At 32.3% G+C, this 25,958-nt stretch overlaps 1 protein-coding gene across 1 annotated transcript in view; it reads left to right on the plus strand.

Annotated features, from left to right (window-relative positions):
- Positions 1 to 956: 956 nt before the first annotated feature.
- The window catches only part of LOC123705666 (extracellular sulfatase SULF-1 homolog), a 66,120-nt gene continuing 41,118 nt past the window's right edge, over positions 957 to 25,958 (plus strand). The window contains exon 1 of the mRNA XM_045654588.1: positions 957 to 1,261. The gene's annotated coding sequence lies outside the window, so the exon portion shown is untranslated. The remainder of the gene's footprint in view (positions 1,262 to 25,958) is intronic.

Consider the following 25,958-nt stretch of genomic DNA (forward strand, 5'->3'; position numbering starts at 1 on the left):
CTGCAAGGCACGTATGCGAAGCGGCCACTTTTACGTTAATTTTTTGAACTCTCTTCTTGTCAAATCAAATTTTCATGTTGATAGTACTGTTGCTTAAACATTATGGACCGTAAAAAGTGCAAACTTGCGCGGGAAGGTAGGTTTGTATTCAAGTTTTACGCACGTGATTGTAGCAGGTCAGTCAAATGGACGAAAACAGAAGCTGGACGGCAAACCAGCGCAATTACCCTACAAGATTTCACATTCATGTGAAACAAGGGCGAGAAAAATAAATGTGATGGAACAGGAAAAATACATGAAAATAATCTTAAAATGCATTGCGGCATTAAATTATGTGAAGAGCCTAGTAGCGCAACAGTAATAAGTTACATAAGATGTACAATAGGGTGTACAAACAAAACACGGTGGGGTTTCTTTGCTTTGGATCCATCAATATTGATCTAGGATGTACGTATACTCCGAGATAAACCGAAGAAACAACGGCTATGCTGTATCCAATCCCTGTTTTAACTATGTGTTAGTTTGTATCAGTGATTACATGTTCGACGCTAAAACACACTGCTTGTTTATATGATTTGTTATCAATGAAACGTTAAAGTTCCCTCGAGACTCGATTCGATAGGCCGCTGCGCTCCCACCGAAGCAATTTACGAGATCTTGAATGATAGATAATGTATCCAAATTATAGTCCGTGGCGTGCGAACGGCCTTTCTGTTAACTACGTATGAGGGAATGTGTAAACTGAGCTATCTTTCTAACACACTCTCATGGGGTGTCTATATTGTTTTGTAAACGATTCCGATGGTCCCTTGTACCTGTTCATGAATAAAGTGCTGTTTGGTTTGACTCGTATTTCGCCGAAATATGAGGCTTCTTATTTTTTAGCCGGCAGGTGACTGGTTGCGAGAGCGGGATGCACGTTCCGAAGAGTACGAAAGCTGTGAGCCGGGAGTACAGTTCGCTGTTCAGCGGAACAGTCTTGTGTCGGCACGGTTGGCGGCCGACCGCATTACGTATCTCCAATACACATACCTACAAGTTCAAACGTCAAAAACTTTACGTGTTACATATCGGTTCTAAGCTTTCGTATAAATTTCTTATTTCGTAGCTCTTATTATTATATTGTTTTTAATTTGTTTGAATTATTTCCGATATCTTCCGTTGTTTTTATTATTATTTTAATGAGCAGTTTCGTGTTTTCAATTTTGTGAAAAGCATTGGTATCGAGTGCATGCAAGATCCTGTTGCATCTTTATCTGCGGTGAGTATTTTTAACGATATCTAGTTGGTCTATAAATTAGTCGGTCAGAGGGAATATACGGGCGTGCTAAAATTTTGTTTTAACAGACAAACCGACGCTTTGTAATATCTAATTATGATAAGAGATGATTTTTACGTTTTATGATTACAGACTTGTAATTATTATACCTAGATAGGTATGACATGTATATTCATTGCGCGAAATGCAATATGTTATATATATATATATTGCATAGATACCTATTAATGTTATTTGATATTCATATTAATACATAGGGTCATTGCGCCTGTTCGCGTCCACCTGCCTATTCGCGTCCATTTTGCGGATATCTTTTAGAAAATTCACGAAAATAAGTATACTTTATGTAAAATTGTAATAAGAAAAATTTCCGATAATTACCTCAATGTATAAGAGACATGCACACATATTCAAATTATGCCTGCGCACCGCCTATCCTATTTAAAAAAATTATTTAAGTTTGGCTATTAAACGAGAGAGCTAAAACGCGCGGGATTTTGAGAAAAAAATAGTGCGCAGCGTCGCGTTTGACGGTAAGTATCTTATTGTTAAATGTGAATTTTTGAATATGTAACTGTTTCTTTGCTTTGCTAACAAAACATGGAATAGTATGGATTATAAATAAGTTTATTTCTCTTACAATTAATAGCTAAAATAAGGTGGACGCGAATTACTACACCGAATTTGTACAACTTCCATTTTGCGTCCACGGTGGGCGCAAACTATACCTGTAGTGCATAACAATAGAACATATTGCGTCCACATTGTTTTTCATTACGTAGCAATGAATTGTTTGTTAAAATATGTAATTTAAAATATATTGTAAATTTTTGACTAAGACCACAAGTTGTTAATTTAAATTTTCATTCAAATTAGCAAATTTTTATGCTATTTTTTCATTTTAAAATGGGTATTCTAAGAATGAGACCAGTATTTTTGAGAATGAGAGTCAATAAGTCTGTGGTTAAGAAAATAATATAAACAAAAAGGAAATTTAATTCATTAGAAACTAAAAAATAGCGTAATCTTAATAGAACTGATTATTATTTATTTACATAACGTAACTTTGTTTTTTGTTAATTTTTGATTCTAACTTCTAATAATGATGAGAAGATAAATATAATTAAGTTTTTCCAGTTTCCTTACACAGTGAATTATATTAATAAATAATGTTGATTTTAGGGTTCCGAACCTCAAAAGGAAAAACCGGAATCCTTGTAGGATCACTTTGATATCCGTCCGTCTGTATGTCCGTCTGCCGGTCTGTCTTTCTGTCAAGACCCTTTTTCTCAGTAACGCGTAGAGGTATAAAGCTGAAATTTATTTTGAATACTCAAGTCTACGGTCCCTTGAAGCAGTGAAAAAATTAAACTTATAAGCCAAAGCAATCAAAAGATACAGCCGTTTATGCTGCAAATTTCGACATTCGCAAGGGAATCAAAACCTACAGGGTACTTTACGTACCTAAACACAGACACTTGAAGTTTGGTACGAAGCAACGTCTTATAGCACAAATAAGGGAAACATTGAAAAAATAATCATTTACAGTTAAAACATATGAAAAAAGACAGGTTAATACGGAACCCTCGGTAAGCGAGTCCCACTCGCATTTGGCCGGTTTTTATTAAATAACTATATTCGTAAATAAATAATTTATTAAAATCTAATTTTTATTTGCATTTATCTGATAAAATATCACCCAATACAATCTTAATTCCTTTTCTAAGCTGGTGGACGCGAACTGGTCCACGGGTGGACGCAAAAAGGAATTTTTGGACGCGAACTGGGTAAAACGCCAAATTCTGCTATTTGTCTAGATAAATAAAAACCACATGATATTTCCAACACAATTGAAAGGAAATCATAAAATAGACTATGTAAGGAACACGTTACATAAATTTTGCGTTGAAATTTGTTCTGGAACATTTTTATTTTCTCCTTCAAACTTTCCAACTGCACTAAGTGGACGCGAACTGGCGCAATTACCCTAGCTAATATGTTTTTATCGTTCGTAAATATTATTTTAATTCAATCAATAGAGGTCATATTATGTTGTCAGGTTTTGATTGAAATTGTTCGTAGGTAGGTAGGTATGTTATTATTTTCAGAAACGGACTTGGCCGTAGGTAAACCTGCCTTAATTTCAATTCCACTAATAATAGGTACCTATATTCGTAAGGTATTTTTTGGAGACAATTCATGACATTACATGCATAGGTACGTAGGAAGGTCTATGAACTCAATTTTTTATAATATGTAGGTACCTAGGTAGCTTCTAATTGTAACATCAGAAATCCAGGAGTAAAAGTCCCATCAAAATATGTGAAATATGTCTAGCTAGTTCTAAGATTAGCCGCAAGAATTAACAAAAATATATTAAATCTGTATATACCTATTTACATTTGTGATGTGGGTAGATAAATAAATCAATTAGGTATATTAACTTTTTAAATAATATAGGTAGTTACTTATATTGATAAAAAAATATCGAATTTAAAACCGTTATATCAATAATTCATTAGCATTGTGTGTGACATAAAATGTTTAAATAGAAAACAACAGTGAAATAACAGTCAATTTTATTTTATATAGAAGTGTATATAGCGCAGTAACACGGGCTGATTTAAATGTTCCACGTTGTTGGGTAAAAATAAAGAAACTCAATTTGAATATGCAAAAGCTAGTGCATATTTTGGCAAACGTAGAAAAAAGTCGTTTTAATTTATAAGATAAAGCAAATTTGAATACACCTTGATGAGATTGAAAACTTTATGTAAACAGGTTACAGATTAATTCAGTAATATCTTATACATACCTACCTAGTGTATATCATCTGTAAAAGTTTGTTAGAGATAAACCTAGACTACCTATCTTTTTTTTATTAAATTTCTGATGATGTTCTAGGTACATCAAAGGTACATACTAGGTTCGTAGGTACAAGGTACTTAATCAAAATTATATATTTAACTAATTCTCGATATAAGAATTAAAATACTTATTTTTTTGTAATCTTTTATTATTATAATCTATACATCTATGTACATCTATACATATAGTATAATAAATCTGTAGAATTCTGTACATTGAAAATATTGAAAAAATAAATACCAGGGGGTGTTACTGGATCGATACCAAACCCAAATATGTGATTAAAAAAATTTTTGTCTGTCTGTCTGTCTGTCTGTCTGTATGTGAAGGCATCACGTGAAAACTAGCGGTTCGATTTCGATGAAACTTGGTATAATTATACCTTATTATCCTGCGCGTAAAATAGGATACTTTTTATCCTGGAAAAATACGTAGAAAAAAATTAATTTTAATTTTTCAGTTTTATACATAGACGTTGTTCCGTAGAACCGCGAACACACGTTGCGTATTATTATAGGCCTAGCCGTATTTGGGAATTGGGTCCAATAGATATTTATTAGATGTTATTGTCAGAGGTAGGTACCTACTCTAAATGGAGAAATAAACCATCCACGCGAAGACCGACATCCGCGCGGACGGAGTCGCGGGCGGAAGCTAGTTTAAATTAAATCAATGAATATAGGTATTCTTTTTCTTCTACAGTTATTTTACCGTTCCTACAAGATTGATATTAGAAATGACTTTATATTTTCTTCTATGTATATCGAAAGAAAATATTATTCGAATAATTACATTAAATAATTACAATATTTATTATTTTATTTACTTACATAAAAGTAAATAGTAGAATTTGTTATCAAAGATATTCTGTAGGTTATCATATTTTCTAAAACAAAGGTCTTTTTTTTTAATAAAATTGTTGTTCCAGTAATTACTCGCTAAACTTAAACTTACATACCTAACTAGAAAATACTTCGAGTTTAACAAGTTTCACGTTCATTGTTTGCATTGTTCTCAAATCGATTCTAAATTAAAATCAACGTAAAATGGTACATAAATGGAGCTCCGAGAACAGGCTCGATTTATATTAGAATGCGGAATACATGCCCAGTTTGTCCCAGCAATAAAATTGGAGCCGTATGCATATTACAAATGTGCACTCGAAGTGAACTAAATGAATCGAGTTGTAAACACAGCTTAAAGTTCTATTGTAGAGTCGATGACCTGAACTTTCATGAATAAACCAGGATTCGTTTCACTAATCTTGTTTGCACACGAAGCAGTTTACAACATTGTTCAATGTAGATTACGAGGCGCCTGCTGCGATGTCCAAATGATATATAAAGCGCAATACACATTGAGCCCGCCGGGCCGCCGACAAAGCCCGGCGACACAACCCGGCGGCCTGTATGAAAAGAATCATGTCGGCAACATGCGCCCGCGCGTGTTACCCGCCGACATGTTGGCGGCTTGGGTACGCCTGCGCTCAGTTGCCCGGCGATTTTCCGACTTGTAATAAGTGAAGCCGCCAACTAGACCGCCGACAAAAAGTTGCCGACATATGTCGGCGGCCCGGCGGGCTCAATGTGTATTGCGCTTAAGCAATGGTAGTGTAGTTGTAGATATTTATGTCGAATTTAAAGTTTTCGATGCAATTATTCATGACATGAAAAACACTATTTTTACCGTGCTTCAGTACCGTTTAGCTTTATGACCGTTAAGAGATTGCGATCTTTGTAAATGAAAGAAGAATAGTTTTATTAATAATATTTTTTTATATATACCAATCATTTTTTTGACATGATATTATACGAAAACTAGTGTGAATAAGAAAGGGGATATGAACGTTACGAAATACCTAATTGCTAAAATCGCTACGTGTGCTAACCGACACAAAACGTTACAAAAACCAACATTAATACAAAATGTAGTCTATGTTCCATAACTCCACATCTCGTAAGGGATGATTAATGATTTTACGAAGGGATTACAGCAAACACAGAGAAACAATAACAAACAACACTTTGTTTGTAGTTTTTTGGAGCCGTGCTAACGAGCTAATCTAAGAAGATTATCCTTTAATGATTTTGAAGATAGAAGGAGTTTATCTGAATTCAGATTAAAGTTAGATAGGACAACAATGAAACGATAATAAATGTAAAGCCTTGTTAATTACAAGTCTAAAGAGGCTTAGCGTAGCTTTCAAGTTTTAATGGTTTCTTTAAAAATAGATTAGAAAGATTTTTATGGATATTTTTGGTCGATGAACTTATACAAAATATTTGGATTTTGGATACGTTTGGAATATTGGGATTTTTATAGTACAATATGTTATTTCGTAGTTAGAATTTAGAAAATTAAAAACCATAACATTTATAATTATTGCCATTAGAAAAACTTTAAATCATTTTGATATAATATGAATGAAAAAAATAAATTTTAAGCTGAAACGGTAAGGATACCGACTTGCATTCATATAAGGATACTTACGCAGACACGAATAACAACGACGAGCCATATAATACGCTCACATGATTTTCACCCTGATTTTTATAACCATTTAACTAATGCATTCAGACCTGTCTCCGTGTAGGGTATGGTCGGCTCAGGCCAACCGACAAAGACCACAATGGGACGATTGAATGACAAAGCCGCTTCGGTCCACTGCTGCGCTCACTACACCATGGTACAAAAACCGGTCAAGAGCGAGCCGGCCCCGCCTTTGTGTCAAACATTCTGTGAGATTCATTTTCGACTAGATTGCTTTTATTGTGTTAACTTTGATATGCAGCATAAATAGAATGTTTGAAATGCTTCGCGGTTGAAGATCAAAATTCATTAAAGGTCAAATAACGAAGTGTTAGGAGGTTTTTATAAGGATCAAAAGGAGTAAGTGAAAGAAATTTTTATATAAACTTGAAAACAGATATAATAGTACAATTTAAATGATAATATTTCATTTCCCTAAGAAATTAATGCAATTGTTCCGTTTTATTGTCGTTGTATCTATTAATTATGTTGATTAATTAATAATAATAAAGAAATCGGAACGAATGTTTATTTAAGCGAATCACACACTGCTTGTATTGTGTTATTGGAAATTAATACATCGACATTGAATTAAACATAGTTAATAAACATATATTAATTTCCGATAACACAAACAGTGTGTGATTTCTTTCGAATAAACTTATTTAGTCAGGATTTGCTGAGGATGTTTGGATCTTCTAATAGGATACTAAAGAGCTCAAGCTTTACGACATTATACTGATGTAAAATAATTTGAAACACGATGCTAAAAAGCTTGTCCTAAAGATAAACATTTTAAGAGAGTATCAAATGTGATTTCTATTGTAATTGAATTCAAGCTGTGTTCAATGCAGGCTATTCTAAACATCCAATTTGCCAACTTACCTATACTTTTGATCTCGGGCTTCCTATGCAATAGGTACATGACAGCTACCGATATTGAAAGGGGAGAAAAACAGGACTATCATAAATCATCATAGAAATCGTATATGAATTAATTATTTCCATCTCATCAGAAAGAAAGGCATCTGTTTTCGTGATTGCTCACGAACACGAAAAGGAAAATAATCGTAAGTCATTAGCGTGTCGGTCTGTATTGACATGAGCGCTTCCATATGTATTCATAAAATTGTTGCATAAATGAATTACTTAGAAGTGTGCCAGAGGCGTGATACAGTTCTACGATTTAAACCAAACGGCCGCCTGGTTGACCGAATTTCCGTCGGAACTGCAACATTTTTGTTCTTTGCATTATTTCAGGTAGATATAATGTTTAATACTTGACTTACATCTGGTGAATTTTAATTGGTAGTGATTACTATTTATTTAAATCAAGCAATTTTTGTTTAAATTGATTCAATTCAAACCGTTTTCATCATTCGACTTAATGCACTGAAAAACGACCAATCTTGATAGTAGTCATCAAAATAATAAATATAATATTGTTTTTAAACCACTACTATTTTAGTAATTTCAAATCAAAAATTATATTAACGTAAGTACTAAAATTAGGTACCTACACACACTCTTCTCATATGAGTCTGCAGTATCATTAAAATTTTTATTTAAATTAATTTAGTCATTATTTATAAGATTGTCGAATGTCTATACCCGGATTCTTTAGGAAGAGCTCTGACAACTTCGAAATATTTCATTGGTCGCAAACAAGTTTTAGTGTAATCAATAATTAGTAACGTGGTATATTCTAGCTTCTTATAATAAAATAAACACAACCTATGCGTCTTATGTGTGATATAAACTGTTGGTGATGGTTTTTTGGCTATTTAAGTAAAATGTACTTATTTTAAAACGGCATCTCACTTCCTGTAACTATTAACTGAGGTTATTGTGTATATTCTTATTTCTTGGTATAACTAATTTATCATCAATTTAACTGCGGCAGACGCAATAAAGTGTTACAAAATAACTTTGTAATATTGGATAATACTGAGCGAGCTTTTGCTATTTCATATAATTAACAAGGACTCGTAAAGTCTATGTAAATAATTAATATGCGCATATTTTATTTAAACACTGATATAATAATGTTTGTCAAACTGTCCGACGTTTGGTTTGAGCTAAACAAATATTTGCACAACCTCTTTTTGCTGAAGCGATATACGTTATTATAGAGGTACAATACACAGTCGAGTCGAATGAGTAATGCAGATTGTTGATACATATTGGGACTAAAAGCAAAGTTGAAGTAATTTATTAAATCACATTGATATTCGATATTTACCCCGCCGGGAAATTTATGTCTCCGTCACAGATAATGTCCATGTCAGCTATTAGTCGGTGGTAATATCAGAAGGGGCCAATCGGGTCGTGCTTATCATCCAGAGGCACTCGGGCGACACTCACCTGTCATTATGACAAGCGGAAGTCACCGGTAATGACGTAGTTTTACTAGTCATTTGCGTAACTTACAACTTACAAGAATTGAATTTTGTAAATCGTTTTATAAAGAGGGCTTTTAGGTTAAGCAATCTACCGATGATTGATGGTATCTTATTTAAAATTTTTGAACATGAACACATTTTAAAATTGCAATATAAATGCGTCCGAAAAGTAACGTAATTAATACGTGGAAATTATCCACTCAATGGTACAAATTGCCAATAGATAGTTAGTGTTATTTCTAATTGCCTCATTATCCTATTAAGCGCGCTTGCTCCATTGAAGTATTTAACACTTACACGTGCGTACATTCCAAAAAAGCTGTATTATTTTCTTCTACAATTTAATTTAATCGTGTTATTTGTTTTTGTTATAAAATGCATATTAATATAGATTCCTGAATATTTTTTGGGTCTTGTATACAGTATCTACTTATTCAAAATATTAGTTTCTACATGAAAAGCGGATAAAAATGCTTTACATAACAATAACAATACCACATCCATCGATAATTGAATTATCTTAAACCGGCTCAAATATTTCGTCATAAACATTGTCGTAACAAACCCATTGTCTAGCAAGCTATTTATTTTTAATGAGACATGAAGACGTTAACGAGACCATAATTCCAGGTGTCGGCGTTTATGAAAGATATAAAAAAAAGGTAATTACAAACCCATTCATTGATACTTACCGACTTCTGGGAAGAAAGAGGACTAAACACTTTAAAAGTGGTGTTTTGTAGCAGTTGGGAGAGATTTTGTCGAACATTGTAACTTAATCTTTCTTTTGTTTTCGTTTTTGTACATTTTATTTGTGCCGCTATGTGATATATTTATATATAACAGTTAATACAGTGTAAACAGAACACCCTTCATGTAGTGCCCTCTGTAGATCAGCAACTAGTGCACTAGATGCATACGTAGTGTAGTGTTATTTAAAACTTGATATATTTTTCAGGATATTATAATGGTTTCTCATTATTCTTTACAGAAACGTATTAATTATTATATAATATATGGTTGATCTCTGAGTATAGAGCATTTAATTCACCTTTTAAATGATGTAATTTGATCGTATTACTTTCAAACATTATACAAACGTTGATAGTATATGTATTTATTTAGATAGTAGGGATTCAAGCTCGTGAATTAGTTAGTCTAAAATTATTTTCCTCTTTATGATAAAAAAGAAAATTTACCTACCGCCTGGGTTGCTCATCTTTTTGTGACGTTTGCTAGCGCCCGCGGTAAAACTTCACAAAAGGATCTTGGTGAAGTTATGAATGACTGGCATTCTTTGTTCCATTCATTGTGGTACCAGCGTTAAATAAAATGTATGCGACAATAATGTCAGAGACGAAAAACAATGGTGCGCTATTGTAACATTTTTATTCTGTCAGGCGTTACAACTTACAAGGTGTTACATTCTTGTCTTATTCCGAAATAATATAGATATCACAAAATGCAGTTTGGATTTTTATTATTTTTACCTATAGACACAGAATAATAATAACTAACTATAGGTAAGAAGTGATAAATAATGATTGATAAATATCTATATATATATATATATCTCTATATATATTAATATGTAACTCTCTTTTCTTCTGTTCCCGCACCACCTCTGAGTAGTCTTAATAATCTTTAAAATTGAAGGCCATTAAGCTTGAGGTGAGTAATAAATGTAGACAGTAAATATTATATATTTTTTATTGATATCAATTAATCAGCGTAACGACTGATATCACTTATGTATTTATCTAAGTTTTATACGTTATTCAATGTCAAGCACCTTTCTCCTTATTGATCCTTTGTTTTTAACATACTTGATTATCTAAATGTGGTTTGTTATTCCGTACCACTGGTTTCCAGGAATGTCCATAGTCCATAGTAACTATGGCCACGATTTTTTAGGACTGAGGACGGATAAGGTAGGATGCGGGGTGCTGGACCCTAATACGGTAGCATGCCATAATAATGAATGCATTCCATTATTAGACTCGGCATAGGTAAAGGGATAATTATTTGCAGCTTTCTTGTAAAGGTGTGCGGCTATAGATATTAATTTTAATGCAAAAAACAGCTGATTAATCTAGATTCTAGAGAATCGAATTTTCGGAATTAAAATAAATAAAATAAAAAAAGTCATAGGAATTTATTGATGTGGGGTTTGATAATATAAAATCTGTATAGTTTAAACTAACTAATACTAACTCTTTCTTTCTTATTATCAAATAAAAAAATTGGAATAAAGCTACGTCGGTAGGTACCTACTTGGCCGATTTCCCCTATTATTGAGTGGTCATTGCTATGTACCTATACATGTACATCTGTACGTGACAATGCATAATATATTGTTGTTTTCGTATTACAATGCAGATTTGTCAAACGTACTTATTTGATACTAGATTTGACAAGGTCGGGTTTTTGACCGCCGCGGCAGAGGCCGGTCAATATACTAGTCATGAGCACTGTGTAAATCAGCACTATGTAGGTATGCATAATATTCTTATCTTACTAATTTTTTAAAACATATTGGACTACATCTATGATTCTATCCTACTAATATAATAAATAAGTTATTATATTAGTAGTTAGTTAAGTTTGTGTGGATGTTTGTAACTCTTTCAGGCAAATACTACTGAACCGATTACAATGAAATTTGGCACACACATTTAGTGTAACTTGGATTGACACCGAAAACAGGTGTCTGATTTATATTTCTTGCTAGTAGTTATTCTAACATTTCAAAATATGTAAATTTACAATTTCTTTTGGCAATTTATTTTTAATAAACTAGTATTTTATAATTAATAATACGATATATTTGAAATCATTTGATTACATAAATATAAATAATCAAATTGTATTAATCAGTATTCTATTAGGTAGGTACTGACTTTCCAGTTTATCAGGTATTTTATAGGATTAAAAAAAAGTTAACCATCATGATCATAAACTGTTGATAATTATGACATTTTTTTCTATAATAAGAACTACATTGAATTTTTATTATATTATATTTAGCGGCTTTAAATTTTAATCACTTTTATAATACCTACTTATTGTTTAATCAGATTTTTTATTTTTTAGCCTGTAGCACTCAGACAGACAGGGATCACATATAATAATCGAATGGTAAAATTAATTTAATAAAATAGGTATATCTTAAGGTATATCTTAGACAACATAGATATAAAATACATACTTATTAACGCTTATAGCTATAGCGGTATAATGGTATAATATAGAAACAGCCATCTTTCTAATGGAACACTCTAGACTTTAGCAGTTGATGGTGACTCTGGAACGCAGTTTATACCCCATATCTACTGGTAATTAATCTATATGACCTTACTAAGAGCTTGTTACATTGTTAGGGGATTGTGAAAAATATTTCGGTATTTGTGAGGATTTCCTACTCATTTTCTATTCTATTTTCGAATCAACCAAATTATGTACAAATAAATAAAGAGCGCGCGTGCCGAGAACATGTGTCAGAAGTGAAACTTCTTTGGCAAAATTTAAAGATATCAAAATTTTACTCTTAACGCGCCTAAAGAAGTTACATTTCAAAAAACATCCCTTTTGATGTTCTATAAAAACTTTGAGCATACTAGACCGTCATCATTACATATTTATATTTATAACAAAACGTATTCATCATACCTATTAATTTGATGAATTAATCCACCGTTTTATTCTTATAATTATCCACTTAATCCATTGCATACCTATATTTCTTATATCCATTCATTATACTAAGTATATGTACGTCTTGTAGTACATTGTAAGCTTTCAAAGAGACCCGCTATGTTTCGCATTTTTTAATAATCGTTTTGTATTGATTGCAAATGATAATTAACACTACTTTTTATTGAATAGATTACATAAAAACTTTCTTAGCGGTCTTGAGAATGGATTGTGTTTTAATTGTGGAAAGATAACAGACCCATTGTTGTGCACTTTCATGTATTGCATCGTAAACAATACGGTTTTTTATGTAATTACAACTGGTTTCTGAATACATTACTTTAAAACGTCTTGCTTATATTTTTTTGGTCCTATCAATTGAATTGAGAGTAGAAATTTATTTAACACTTGCATAACTCATAAGTACATGCATAATAGATGATAACGATATCTCGCGAATAAACTATGTTGTCATGATCGCCGGGTGATCCAATTCATCAGTCTCATTCTCACAACAAAGGTAAATACCATAAATCTCCAATACAAATACGAAAAACCATTATAATGTTACGATACGTGGGGAGAATTCGTTAATATAATATTTCCCATAACTATTCATGTGTAGATAAATGCATGGTGTATTTTTTGACTGTAGGTACATAACTACATAGGTAAACTTTATATTATGAAGATGAAAACAGTAAAAGATTTTTATGCTAAGATGCTTTGTATATTTGTTATTTCCATTAGTAACAAATAACTCATTAAAATGAAATAATGTCCATAAGTAACACGTATTCCAGAAACCTGCAATGTTATTTTAATCCGCTAAATCTGATGGCTGATGCGTGAAGAAGGTGATGGCTTTGAATATTTTTGCACTATCAGCTGTATGACATCTACTAAAGGATAAGCTGGATGACTCTTATATTTGCTAGGTTAAATATAAATTACTTTATTCATGAGCTTTACAGGTATGAAAGAGTGGAGGTATCCGCAGCGTTATACTAAATGACTGAGCAATTTAATAAATAATCATCTAGAATTTCTATTAAGAAATTTAAATAATGTTATGAAAATTATGGATCGTAGGTAGATTGAATAACGATAAGTTATCCTACATACAAATGCATTGTTTACGGTACATAGCCGATAGGTACTCTGATGTGTATAACTATGTACATCTTTCGAAATCATTTAAACCTTTAATTTCTAGATAATGTATATTAATATAAAAATTATATAATAATTAGCATACAAACTTCTAAATATAATTTTCCTCAATCATTAAGTGTTTACAAATTATTTTTATTTCTACGATTTTGGAGGATTGCTCAAAAAGCTCCATTATCGACATATTTTCAACACGCAATATAATTAAACACAATTTACGATGTATAAAGTTAAACGTATTTACATATTGCTTGGAATGTAGATTGTAGGTATCGCCAAACAGATGTTTTAAAATATTTTATCTATAACAATTTTGACCCGTCATTGACCGTGACGCTATAAATTTAGTGGAATAGAGGCTTTAAGGAATGTTAAGCCCGTTCAAATCAGGTGTGTCGGTTTCAAAACGTTGCAAACAGGTTGAATGCAAATATCTAACATAATCTAAATGTGATCTTTGCGGATATCATTGAAAGTAGTTGTACATACTACATAGTAGATACAAGTGATAACTGCGTTAAAAACAACCGACTTCAAACTTGCACTTGCAAAATTTACAAATACCTACAGACAAAAATGCTCATAAAATAAAAACTACTGGGCCTATCCGAATAAAATTTTTATGGGACCAATTCGACACCATCCCGCATCGAACAAAAAAAGAATCACGTAAATCGGTTCAGAAACCTCGGAGTAATCGGTGTACATACATAAAAAAAAAAATAAAAAATATACCGGCCGAATTGATAACCTCCTCCTTTTTTTTGAAGTCGGTTAAAAATATTGCTCTTGCCGAGTTACACGATATTTTCGAACCGTTATCTCAGTTTCCTTTCAAACATGTCTGTATAATTATAATATGATTTTGATAAAATACATATTTAAAATATTTATGAATATAAATCTTATGGGAAATGAAATTATAATCGCTTCCATAATCAAAACAGTTTTTATACCTTTCTGAAAAACCTTGATTTCGATATTATGATTTTATTCATTCGGGGGTGCAATTTATTCTTTATTTATTTTTAAATGATAATTACTTATTTAAAGGTAAATAATATATAACCTACTAGCTTTCCACCCGCGGCTTCGCCCGCAGTCAAAGAAAAACCCGCATAGTTCCCGTTCCCGTGGGATTTCCGGGATAAACCTATCGTATGTCCCGGGGTAAAAAGTAGCCTATGTCCTTTCTCGGGTATCAAAATATCTCTATACCAAACTACATGCAAATTGGTTCAGTAGTTAAGGCGTGATTGAGTAACAGACAGACAGACAGAGAGTTACTTTCGCATTTATAATATTAGTATGGATATAAATAGATAAATACTAATGTTTATTGCACTGTTAAAACGGTACAAATAATATAATTGTAGAAATTGAAGCCTTAAAGTAGGCAAGTACCTAATCACAGCAAGTAATAGCTTTTTGGATGTATTACGTTGTTTACTACTTACATAATATTTGTATCTAATTTTGTATGAATATCGCTTTATAACGAGATGAAAACGAATTAGGTAGGTACCCAATTAAAATGGCATTTAGGGGGAAAACAAATAAATGCAAATCGGAAGAACATTACTCTCAGTCTTGATTTGAATGCTTAATAAGGAGATTTTATTCTTTCATTCTTATGGATAAAGTATTACAATATAAAGTGCTTTTAGATCCTACGCAAGTTATTTATTGCAATAATTAATTATAATACATAGTGGGTAGGTATATCATAGATTCATCCATTTACCATAAATTTTGACAACATAATTCAACATTTAATAAATTATAAAATAGTTTAATGGTTAATTATAGCGCTATTAAAACATGTGTAGTGTAGATGATAATTTATACATATAGCAGTAGATAACACATAAAAAATAGGTACTTAGTTGTTAATTATATCAAATAGAATGTCTGATCGAGAGTACCAAATTGTCCATGTGATCTTCAATTGAATTATAAATTTCGTAAGGATGCTTAAAAAGGACTTGACTGATTGCAGTCAGGTTGGTAGCGACGTGCATCACAATGCACACAAATCGATGCTGATTTATTTGCTAATCATGGATTCTTTTTAACAAAAAGGATGTTGACAGCTCGACTTCGTACTTCTTTTAAAGTTTTAAGACTGTATAATATATTATATAGTAAGTGTATAAAACTCTAATGTAACGAATCTAGGTCTACGAAACGATTTATCTTTAGTAAAACAATGTAGGTACGGAGTATCTTACCTTGTTCCGTCTGTTTATCCTGAAATTATGTTTTAATTATTCTTGATATTCTAGACTGACCAATGTCTGTACTTATCTACAATATTATATAATATGGGAAAGTCAGTCCTTTGTACGATTTTATTCAAAGGCTGAATTCATTATCCTATTTCACGAAATTTGACAGAATACTATCTACTTCAAACCTACTTGAATTTGCATTACGAATGATTTTTAAGATATTAATTTTTGTACACCCTTTTTTGTATTGCTATAAAAAATTAACTATGAGGATTGCTATTTTTAGAAAATTAAAATAAATAAATACATAACGGATTTATAAGTTTAGTATTTCTTATTAATGGAAGATTTACTATAACCTTAAACATTGCTTCACACACAACCTGATACAGACTCATGTACTTTTAGTTCTGATAGGAACAATAAAATGTTCTTCCTTTTTAAGAGAAGAAAGAATATATTCGTTCGTTTGTAAGGTTAATTAATTGTAACTGGAATGGTTTGAAAAATTATATAAACATGCTTAAAAACATATTCATGCCAAAATTAATGCCAAAAGTAATGAAAGCTTAGCACGTAAACTCCTTAAATAATATTTATTTTATTCATTAATGTTGAGAAGCGCCAATACGGTTGATTAAATATTGCATGTATTCAGATTATTATTATATCCATAATCCAATATATCTATAAAATAGATTAAAATACCTACTAGGTATAATAGGCGGGCGAAAGCAAAGCTAGTTTAATTATAAATGTGATTGGAATAATTAATTATGAACAAGATCAACAGCATATAATAACGTATATTCCAAGAGAAAGTTAACTTATATTTACTAAGGGATTTGTGCAGAACATGCAGTTGATATAATCGATAATGGCATATAGAAAAGCTCAATCACTGCCTTGTTGGCCGTGTCAATAGGTACTGGAGATAAAGAACGAAAGTGTGAAAACTTATGATTTTTTTTTTACTAAAAGATTATTAAATATTGACTCGTTCAAAAATGAACTTATTTTTTACAATGTATAGGTACAAAGTGACCAGAACTTGAAATAGGTTTTAAAAGAGCTATATAGAGAATCGCATTGTGTAGAATATAGCCATATTAAAGTATTTTAGAAACTCTTCAGTATGTTTTTTTTATACATTTATAAAGAAAGTAACAAATAGTCTAATTAGCATGCATTTTGAGAAGGGTCTCAGTAATTTACCGTCAATCGAAATGATTTCAGTCTCAATTAGAATACGACGAATTAGAATACGATATAGACTCTGGATTAGATATACATATTAAAACGTCGTTTTTTATTCTACAAATGTTTAATTAATGCAGTCTTCTAGTAAAATAAAAATGTTTCGATGAGATAGACTGTTGGTATTAATTGTTAAAGCCTCAGTGGTATTTAAACTTCTGCTGCGCGGTTCGTGTCCATCCTAATTTAAAGATTGATTGTTGTAAAACATTTATAATTCTGTGCTGTTTTAGTTTATGCAGGAAGAATGAGAAATCATTGTAAATGATTCTATAAATTCAACACTTATTAAGGTCGTTTTAAGTTTGATGATCTGCATAATAAGAGATTAATAAGATTGTTAAGATTGTTATAGACCGTTTGTATTCATAATTGCTTGTAAACGATGACGAACGGGGGAAGGATCTGTTGCAGATTGCAGTTCTTCATTATTACTATATATAAATAATTTTAATTGTAGCTACCTTTATGTATTAATGAACGTATAAATTACGCTATCTACTAAAAATAGAAGATAATATTTCAATCAGGCCCCTGACCCTTAGTAAAGAGTGCTTGGACCTAAAACAAACTTGGTATTCACAATCGAGATATGCCTAAACAGGTTTCTTTGTGGGCTCGACTCTCGATTCATGATTTTGCTTTCTATGAATAACACCTATAATAGCAACATTAACGACTTTTACAGCATAGCAACCAAATAGCAACACATATTTTATAGGCTTACACATACGTATATATCTACTTATAGGCTAAGCATATAGGTGTGTAATATATACAAAGATTAATATGAGTTGCGGAGATGTAGTTGCATATTTCATATTATGTTATTTAAACAAACATGCTAAAAGTAAGTACCTCCGTACGTTTGTAAGAAAACGCATTGTATCCTAGAAAAATATGTTACCTACTATATTTTTTATGACTTAAATAAATATGAAGCTTTGACAATTAAAAGCGTGTCTACTACAAACAAGAAAAAAAGACGTGTGGCCAGTGGCACTCGGGGACTGCCGCGGCCGCGGTAAAGCTATTGCATGCTATGCCTTCAAGCCACACCTCCGAGCCCGTCGGAGTGGGGAGCGTGAGGTTTTTTCGTTACGGAATTTCTCGATTCGGTGATCATTCCCCGCGCTCAAGGCCCGCGATAGAAGCTATGCAATAGCTTAAAAATGTTTTAGTACTTAATCTAGGTATTTAACTAGGACCTACCTGAATTTACCTGATGTTTTTAGATTTTATTATATACCTATAACCTAGTGTGTAGTTGAATATATTATCATTCATATTTATCAAAGTTATCAGATGTCTTTGAATACGTTTAGCTTATGTAGCGAGAATAATAGTTACCTATTAGTTGCAGTAAGTTATTTATCATATATTTCTTCTGTTTTCTTTGAAGTCATTTTTATAATTAATGAATGATACTTGAAATTGCGAAAGGACTTTTATGTGAAATTTTATAAGCAAAAGTCTATAATTCTAGTCTGCCTATAATTAATAATATTTTAATAAAGTATGTTTTATATAAAGTGTTCTATGCTCAAAGTTAAAGCAATGGGTATTCACTCCAAATAATAGTTAAAATATAAACTATTAAGATAAAAGTTTTAAAGCAGCACAGCAATACTGTGTGTGTGTGTGATTATTATTACGAAACAATGAAATCTTCAAAAAACTTGCATTATTAGGTATATGCGTCGATTTAAGGTATCGAGTATCGACAGTGCTGACAGTCGACAGAATGCCTTATTTAAAGAGCTTAAAAAGTTTCAAGTTATTAAGGCACAGGGTATGTCTTAAAGATATTGAAGGAACATTTATAAAATGTCTCAACGAAATTATCGTTGGCATCCAAGACCGTTTAATTAGACGACAAGAGACGTCGACTATCCGCTGAGAATAAAATACAGTCTTCGCTGATTATGCTGGTATCAGTTTTCTTATTGGACAGTTTAATACGTGCTTGCAAGGCTAGGGTGGCATTTACGGTTTATTAAGCAAATGTTAATTTAACATAACTAGCTTTTGACACTACTTTTTATGAAAAAAAAAAGCGACATTGCAATAAATTATGAATTGCATTTTTTTATGTTAACTTATTATTTGAAACATGTAAACTTAGTTATAATTATATAATGGTAAACTACAGCTAAGTAACGGGTGAATGCATCGCACACATAATGTAAAATACATATTTTGGGTTGAAATACGATGCCAGCATATTTAAATAAAGTATCCTTATTTGTAAGGATTCGAGACCACCCTTCGCGAAATTTAAGACCATATAAAATATCATATTCAAGCAGCATACTATTACTGAGAAACTATCAAGTAGACATATTTTTAACCAAGAATAATTATCACTGTTTATTTTGCTACTACTAAGTATATAGGTACCTACTGTGTCATGTCCAAAACAATCATAACAAATTATCACGTATATTACATACGTTTATCTTCTAAAATGGGTAATTCATTATGACCTTTTAATTTATAAGCAAAGCTGTTCTAACTCGTCTATATTGATTTCCTATTTTTTATTAAAATATGTGTATTTTGCTCTTTTGATTGTCTAGCCAGCACAATATTAAAAGTGACATTAGTTTTAAAAGATTTATTAAGTACTAGGTTTCCACCCGCGGCTTCGCCCGCGCAGTCAAAGAAAATCCCGCATAGTTCCCGTTCCCGTGGGATTCCCGGGATTGCGTCATTTTCCCGGGATAAAAAGTAGCCTATGTCCTTTCTTGGGTATCAAAATATCTCTATACCAAATTTCATGAAAATTGGTTCGGTAGTTTAGGCGTGATTGAGTAACAGACAGACAGACAGAGTTATTTTCGCATTTATAGGTAATATTAGTATGGATTTAGCATAGGTTTATATGCTTATTATAATATGTATATTGTATTTTAATTCTTCAAATTCAATTTAGGTATCAAATAATCTCAAAATAGACTTCTTTATTTTCCATTATATTTTCATGTTCAATCGTCGATCATAATCTCAGTATAAATTAAAAGATCGTCTATTAAACGTTTAAGAGAAGAAATGAGCTTGAAGAGTAATATGAGTGGAAAAGTGACCTGTGTTTTTTATAATAACTTAGCATTCTTGTTATAAATTGAATAGTTTAAATATGTACTTATTCACGTCAGTCTTAAATAGGAGACTGAATTATTCATAACTCTCCATTCCCTATTGTGAAGGTTGGTAATAATTTCTTGAGCTTAGAAACATGTTGTTGGCGTAAACTTGGCAACATTTCTCAATGCTAATGACATCGTGTGAATAGAAAATCCTTTGACTTCTAGATGCATCCCAAACTTTTTTGGTTCACAATAATTTTTATTCTCAAATTATTCAAAGTTTGTCACCTACTAGTTACTACAATAGAAGGAGTATATTCCTTTATTTTTTAATTATCAACTATTTTATATAAAAGAACAATTTTGTATTTGAAATTGTTCGGGATGCAAATTGAAGCCGAAATTTTGTATGTTAATTATTCGATGTTATACTAGTTAATATACAATTCATAGATTCAAGACGAATAAATGCATAAAAGATGAAGATAAAATGGTAAATAATAATGTGATAACTATTTCTCCATATTTTTTTCAGCCGGTTGCCACCGGACGCCGAGAAAAGTTGATCTCGTAATAATCTGAGCGGTGATGTTGATCTTTTCTTGTTAGTTTCTACGCTGTCTCTATTGTGCTTTGTGAATTCTGCTACAAACTTCAGATAACTGAGAGCTGGCCCTCCCCGAAGCGTATTTCAAATTTTCTGTGTAAAGGTATCATATTGTTCGATTATTTTAGTTTGACTCTTATTTATGCCCAATAGCTGGGTCCACACCGGACGATCCAGTGATCCCGCGATCCGCGATCCAGGATCGCGGAGCATGGATCGTGGATCATGTTAGGCCGATCCACTTTAAAAACTTGCGATCCAAAATATGCGCTCCAAGTGATCCTAAGGCGATCCGTGATTCAGCCAGTCTAACTCTTGTACGATATGGAGTCACACGTACAACGGCGACGTCTTGCCGTTGCAGCAGTAACTTTTATTACACTGAAATGTTTGCGAAAAAAATCAAAAAAAAGAAATCGACGGTTTTGGGTGAAACAACTTTACAAAAATCGATTGGAATCTGGGACTCAGCTGTACGCAGAGTTAGTTTCAGATGAAGTGGAACACAATTTTGCAAGAATGAATGCTAATCAATTTGAGATATTATTGTGTTCATTATTGGATAACAAGCTAAGAAAGAATGATACAAATTATATTTTCTTCAGATTTTTGACCGACTTCCCCATTTCGCAAGAAATATGACGCCATGCATCATCCCTGACACCTCTATTTGTCTAATTCGAATCCTTGGGATCCCAAAAACATGGAAATTTTTTGTATAACGATATCAGACGGCGACTTTCCGAGATATCCATGACTTTCTGAGGTGAGGTGGATCGCGCGAACCAAAACACAACCGTCCACACCGCGCGCATCACGCAACTGAGGCACCTTTGAAGCGGGTACAAAAACCGCCCGCTAACGGATCGCACGAGGTAGGGATCGCGCGCGGCAAAACGCGTGCATGGATCGCGCGCGGCACGTCCACACCGCCCGCATCTTTAGATCGCGCGCCTGCCGCGCGCGATCGGATCGCGGTGGATCGTCCGGTGTGGACCCAGCTAATAGATTCCATATTGATCGCAATTGAAATACGTTGACCTGAGAATTCATGAAATGAAATATTTCAAGGAATTACCTATTTATAGTCAATATTGACTGAAGTTAGATTAGCTCACTCGTGTAAGCGTTTAAAACTAACCTTTGTAAATGTCATTCATCATCTCTTAGTTCCATGCAGTATTTAACAAATAAAGTTGATTCCTAGAGTAATTTTGTAGCTGACATCAGACCGTATGCACATTTGAGTTCATCTAATATTAGCTAAATGTAGACGAGTAATTGTGTATTTCAGTGTTTTGACGACGCCAAGTCGGGAATCGAGACTGGCATGTGGAACAATAGGAATAATATTTTGTAGGGAACCGTAAGATTTGTTATGTAACTTCTATGTAAGTACCTAAATATTGGCGGATTCGATAGTTTTTACGGTGGAGTACCTACTTATATATTTTTAAAAGATATTTTCTTTAAAGAAATTAAAACAAAATAGCTGCACATTGCTCTATCTAAATTACATAGGAATGGAATGATACCAACGTTTTATGTTTGGCGTTTATAATAAATCATGAAAACGAACCAGAGATCTACAAATTGTACACGATATAATATTACTGGAATATTATTGTTCTGCGTTTGGCGAACATTTGTGCAGTGTTTATAGCGGCTGTCTACAACAATAACAAATCAAAGTGAGCCTTGGAGTCACGTGTTCGATCCAGAACATTTATCATTGTTATTAGTTCAATTATGACGCAAATTCGTTGGGAGTACAGTTCTTTAATTTTATGTTGTGCGTATTCATTGAGATATACATATGGAGGCGACACCGCCTATCACTTATGTTCCGCTCACCATAAGCCATATGGCTTAACTGCACGCTCATTTTTTATTTGTTTTAAAGTGAAACGCATCAAATATGCCTTCGTGTGTGTTACGATATTGCACAAATTATACGGAAAAGTGCAAAGGAATAACTTTCATCGGTAAGTATACCTAACTAGATTTTTAAAACTTAGTTAGAGCAAAAAAATGGCGCACAGATTTTGTTCGTGGTGTCTTCTCCATACGTAGTATAATATTATCTCAATGTGTGTATTCTATGAATTTAAAGCCAAAAGAGTTAGCTTCAAGCCAAGATTTACCTACTGTTAAATTTATTTCATTTCGCATTATTAGTTGGAAGGTTTATTTTATGTGCTTAACCATTTATGGATTTTATGGATAACGAGATCGTTAATAATATAGGTAGATAACTGTTGACTCTTGTTATATTATGCATAGCAATGACATGAAAATGGTTGTTACATATTATATCATATCAAAATAATAAACTTGCATACACTTTACAATCTTCATTGGTAAATGTCTTAAGTAACTGCACTTTTAAAATGAGTGAGTTGGTATTTTATATCACATTTTATAATTTAAACTATTGCGAAAAAGTAATTAATAATTAGGTTAGAACAAACAATAGTGTGTATTAATGCATGATGTATTTTCGTCGGCAAATAAATTAAGAGCCAGGAACCGGCGCCATATGGCCCGACCTGCGTCTGCGCATAGATCCGTGGGAATCCGTTAAATGCGCAACCACATAGTTCTGTCAAGGTTTGTTTGGAATGTGTTAATTATTATGCAACAACAACAGATAAGATTTAGTCAGTTCGCTAAATTGCATGGATACGATACGGATTTTTATAAATTACATTGCATCGACAAAGTCGTTGTACAAAGTACTTAGGTACCTACTGACAGTCGATAAATACCTAGTTTAATTAATGAACTTTTAAAGAACTTACATGAGTAAGTATTAAGTAATTCTGTAATTCTAAGGTGTAAGTTATTAAGTCCTTTTTATTTAGCTTTTCTCTAGCCGAAGTCTGTTTAGTTATATGGAACTAATATTATAAGCTTACTTTATCTTCGTAAACGTAATCGTCTAAAAAGTTAAAAATAAACTTGCCTTGAAACTAACTCTAAAACACGATCTAGTAGTAAAATTAGCCCGCGGGTGCATTGAGTTTAAAACACCTCCAGCTTTTATTGTTCTAGAAATAGCTCTCAAAGACGGTCTTTGTTGCACTCCCAATTACTTTATTCCACAAGTTCAGTTGTATAAAGTGTAAAAAATGTATTTGGATATAGGTAACTCTCTGTTATCTATACTATGATCTACATCCAGGTATTTAGATACATTATGATTACTTGGCATTTTTAACAATTGAGTACTTATTTATCTTATATTGATTACATAACCATTTTTGTTAAAAAATAATTTCATGTTTTCGAATTATTATTATTGCCATCATATACTTAATATACTTCATTTGATCGGCCATTGCAAGTTTCTAGTAATGCAACATTATAAATTCATTAGAGCTTAAGAACCCATATTTATCATAAGAAGGGCCTTGCCCTTAGTGACATTTAACATGCTATTAATATTACGTTTAGAGAGTCGTTACTGTTCTATAATCTTCCGGAGGTTTATTACAAGCTTATCACAGTGCAGACTTGTACGTAATCCTCTCTCTGGGCGTTAAATAATACTGACTTTAGGGCTGTCAAAGTTAGACGACGCTAATAATAGATATTTGATGGGAAATTCGTAATTTCTATGATTGTATATTGTGTAATTGAACAAGCTAGTTTGAAACTATTTAAGTGGAAATCTTATGTTTCTATTAGGTATTTGATATCGGGAATTTATGAAGTCAGCATAGGCTTCCATTGTACAATTACTCGATGAATTTAACAATCCAAAGACCAATTTGGCAATCGTGATTCATGTTTGATGAGCTATTATGACAAAGAGTATCTGCATTTGACTAATATATATTCGTAGAATGTTATATACCTAGATTTTCTTATCTTTGAGTTTATCTATGCTTCGTAATATTGATCTAGCAAGCACCAGCCCTTGCCGGAGGCAGGTTTGTACTTTCCATGCTCGTTTTGCATATACCTACCGTGTAAACCTCTTAACGAATTATTTATTGATAACTACAGGACTAAGTGTAGGTACTTACTTAATTTTTATTTTTATTTTTTTACGAGCAAATAAAAAAGAGAATTCGAAATTAAACATCAAACAATGAAATTCGGATAAAACCAATGAAAAAGTTAATACCGGTTAAAAAAAAACCACCAGCTTGAAGAAGAGCTTTTGCTCTCATATATTACGTACTAGCTTCCGCCCGCGACTCCGTCCGCGCGGATGTCGGTCTTTGCGTGGATGGTTTATTTCTCCATTTTGAGTAACTCGGACAATGACATCTTATAAATATCTATTGGACCCAAATACGCCTAGGTCTATAATAATACGCAACGTGTGTTCGCGGTACCTACTACAGAACAACGTCTATGGATAACTGAAAAATTGAGATTAATTTTTTTTCTACGTATTTTTCCAGGATAAAAAGTATCCTATTTTACGCCCAGGATAATAAGGTATAATTATACCAAGTTTCATCGAAATCGAACCGGTAGTTTTCACGTGATGTCTTCACATACAGACAGACAGACAGACAGACAGACAGACAGACAGACAGACAAAAAATTTTTTAATCACATATTTGGGTTTGGTATCGATCCAGTAACACCCCCTGCTAGTTATTTTTTCAATATTTTCAATGTACAGAATTGACCCTTCTACAGATTTATTATATATGTATAGATGTATAGATGAATACTTCAACAACAACATAATATTTAATTATGCAAATCACTTCTAATAAATGCAATGAAAAGTTCAAAAGTCTTTTTAATCATATACCGGCAATCAACAAAGATAAAAATGGCACACTAATCAATATAACTCGATGTAAA

Source organism: Colias croceus, chromosome 2 (genome assembly GCF_905220415.1).
Source record: "Colias croceus chromosome 2, ilColCroc2.1".
Classification (NCBI taxonomy): Eukaryota; Metazoa; Arthropoda; class Insecta; order Lepidoptera; family Pieridae; genus Colias; species Colias croceus.